Below are 3964 nucleotides of genomic sequence, written 5' to 3' on the forward strand. Positions count from 1 at the left end.
CATCTCCCTTCCCTCTGTTAGCAGGTCTTCACTATCCAGAATTCAGCTTACTCAGCACACTTTATGGGAAGACATCGCCTGTATTTCCAGCCTGGGTGAGGTGTCCTTCTTGTGTGCTGCTGTTACTTTTTGTATGCCTTCACCTTGACTCTTTACAGCAGGATCAGAAAATCAGTCCACAGACCAAATACCTCCTATCACATCTTTTGGTAAATAAAGCATTATTAGAATACCACATTTATTTGTTTATGCTTTGTCTATGGCTGCTTTTGTGTGACACAGGACAGAGTTGAAAAGACTGAGTTGTTCACCAAACCTCAAATAATTACTATTGGGTTGTATATTAATTTGCTAGGGCTGCCACATCAGAGAACCACACATTGTTCAGCAACGGAAGTTTATTGTTTCCCAGTTCTGGAGGCTTGAGGTCCAAAATCAAATTGGCAGGGTAGGTTCCTACTGAGGGTTGTGACAATGAATCTGTCCCATGCCTTTTCCTTCTTCTGATGGTTTGCCAGCAATTTTTAGTATTCATTGGCTTATAGACACATCACCCTAGTCTCTGTCTTGATGGTCACATGGCGTTTTCCCTGTGTCCTATTCTGTTTCAAAATGTCCTCCTTTTATAAGAACACCAGTCATATTTAATTGGGGTTTACCATGTTGACCTTATTTTAAGTTGATTACCTCTATAAGACCTCATATCTAAATAAGATGACAGTGAGAGGTACTGGGGTAGGAATTCAACATATGGATTTTGGAATGGACAAAACTCAGTCTGTAACAGGCTTTTTATAGAAAACCCCAGGTTTACAGTGTTATATTTAACCATATATCCCAAAGGGCAAGACCCAGGTCTTAACTAATGATAGTATTTAGCCTAATGCTTTGGACAGACTAATCACTCAATAAATACTCACTCAGTTAAGAAATGATTTTGAGATTCCACCTGGTGACCTGGCATCTCATTTTTTGCCATATCTATGCTGCCTTATATAATTATTGTCTATTTCATAATTCCTTCTAGATGTCTGAATGTTTTCATCATGGTCTTGACTCAGTCTTCAGTTATCTATAAATAAATTACTAAATCTCTCAAGGTGTGAGTTTCCTTATCACCAAGGCTAAGACCCCTAAAGCCCTAATATTCTAGAATACTGATGGCATTTTGCAAATATGGTAGTCCTTTTATCTTTGGTGACTAATCTTGTCCTTTGTTTACGAAGCACAGTGGGTCTGCACTTTGGTAGGTTTATAGGACAGAGAGAAGAAGAGGACTTTGATTTACCCTAATTTTCACAAAGGCTTCTCTGGGTTCATAATTTCCTGGAAGGTCAGTAGGGGCTTCTGTGGTAGGAGATGCTATATATCCAGGAAAAGAATCATGGTAGCTGTTGATTTCTTTCTAAACTATCTGATGGAAATAAAGTTAATTTCAGCTTCAGTCTCAATGACTTATAATATTTGGAAAGAGAAAATGACTGAGAGTGCTTAAACTACTAACAAATGGAGGGTTTAATAATTGCCTCTTTATGAAGGTGTCACCCAGAATAGTTTCCTCTGTAAATCAGAAGGGGACTCAATGAAAGTCAACCTCAGATTATGTGGTGTGATTCACAAGTAGAGAAAAGTCCTACTGGCTAAATGTCCTGCCCTGACATTGCTAAAATCATATCATTTCTTTAAGTTTCTCATCTTTTTGAGGGAAAATATCCTTCTCCTCAGCCTCATCCTCCTTATTGGGAACAGCAGCAGCATCAGCAGCAGTGCCAGCTTCCATGATAGAATGTTAACGAGGTGCCAGGAACTGAGCTAAGAGCTTTACTTGAATCCTCTAATACGATCCTTGAGACAACCCAACGAGGAGGTATTTTTATTCCTCCCATTTTACAGGCAAGAAAATCCAGGATTTAGAGAGGTTAAATGCCTCATGAACTCACATAGTTAACTATCATTAGTGCCAGGACCTGAACGGGACCTAACCCATTGCTTTTTTGCTTTATTTATGAGTCAGAATTATCATGCAACAAATGCTATTTTATTCTCATGTGAACTACTGAGCCATGTATTTCTGGGATATCTACTTTCAAACAGGGTATTCCTATGGACCCAACATATTCATATGGAGGTCAGTCCATAGCTGACATATACTCAGTTCTGAGATTCATATTTTAAAGGACCTCTGGTTTAAGTTAAAACATTATATTTTAAGCACTCAAGTTATTAGAATCTGTCAAACTTTCACATAGAAGCATATCTAGATTTTCTGTTATAAATTGGCTCACAAATTAAAGTAAATAGCAATTTTCCATATTAGTGCTCTTTGTATAACAGGGCTACTTGTAGATACAGCTTCCCAGGTGGATCAGTGGTAAATAATCCACCTGACAATGCAGGAGATGCAGAAGACATGGGTTCAATCCCTGGGTCTGGAAGATCCCTTGGAAAAGGAGATGGCAACCCAGTCCAGTATTCTTGCCTGGAGAATCCCATGGACAGAAGAATCTGGCAGGCTACACAGTCCATAGGGTTGCAAAGAGTTGCACACTGTTAAACATGCAAGCACGCACTTGTAGATCACACCATTCAGTGTCCTTGTCACTGTGGGAAGTATTTTGAATAAAAGTATGCAGGGTTTTTTTTGTGATCCAGTTGAAGAGACAGACTAATCAAGTAATCTCATAAATAGTGCAAAATCATTGCAGGGTTGCATAAAAGAGGTGCTTTATTAAGAAAACTATAAGATGCGATCTAGATCTAAGACCTGAGAGATGAAAACCAACTGGAAGGAAGTGTTGAGGGTGGGAGTTGGAGAAGAGCATGCCAAGCCAAGCAAAGAGCATGTGCAAATATCCTGTGGTGGGAGGGGAGCAGTCTAGTACATGAGGAGGGGGTAAGAGGGATCTCTGATTCAGGAGAGTCATGCTGTGAGATGGGACCATGCAGGGACAAGTGTAGACCATGCCAAGGACTTTCTTTGATTTTATTTCAGTTTGCTACTGAAGGAGCCAGTGGCAGATTTAAGCAGGAGAATGACATGATCTTCAGAAAGATCTCTTTTGACTGTAGTAGGAAAATGGATGGAGATGAGGAATATGAGGGGATACAGGCTTTTCCTGTTTCTTGTAATACAAGTAAGAGATCACATTCACTTGGATTTAGATGATGGCAGTGGAGATGATGGGAGGAGATATACATAGAGAAGAATGTCAATAGGACTAAGTGGCCACCTCTTCCTGTCTGTGTGACCTTAAGAAAATCCTTAACCTTTTTTTTGGAGTCAGTGTCTACACCTCTGTAGAAATTCAAACCATAATAGTATCTACTTCAAGGTTATTGTGAGTTGACATGGGTACCTGGCACATGGTAAATGCTAAGTGAGTGTTAGTTGTTATATTTGTTGTAGAAGACGTCATCACAGTAATAATAGTTATATTACCAAATGCAGGAGAAGAACTGAGTAGGGTGAAAGCATTTGCAATAACTGGATAAATAAAATTCCTGGGTCAAAAAGATATAATTAAAAGTAATTAACCTGAAAATATACTTCTTTGTAACTTCTTTTTGTGACTTCTTTGTAAAGCCTGGTATTAGAGAGACTAAAAAAATTTAACTTTCACATTTTCATCCTTCTGCAAAGCTCTTGAGAGTTATAGTCCCACTGAGGAGACTGGAAGTCCATATGCCACCCCCCAACCTTGCCAACACTAAACATCAGCCAAGTTTCCTTTTAGGGGTACAGTATTATTTAATTTTTAGTTTAAATTTGACTATCTTTTCATGTCTAATGGTTTCCATTTTTTTTTCCTTGAAACACCTTTTCACACAACTTGCCCAACATAAATAATAAATAGCAAAGAAGACTTTTGATAACAACATAGAAATAGATTAAAAGGCAACATTCCAGTAAATAGTTAGGATTTTGAGGAGTCAGATGAGGGCAACCAAACTAGTAAGGAGATTA

The sequence above is a fragment of the Odocoileus virginianus genome, chromosome 3 (genome assembly GCF_023699985.2).
Source record: "Odocoileus virginianus isolate 20LAN1187 ecotype Illinois chromosome 3, Ovbor_1.2, whole genome shotgun sequence".
Taxonomy (NCBI): domain Eukaryota; kingdom Metazoa; phylum Chordata; class Mammalia; order Artiodactyla; family Cervidae; genus Odocoileus; species Odocoileus virginianus.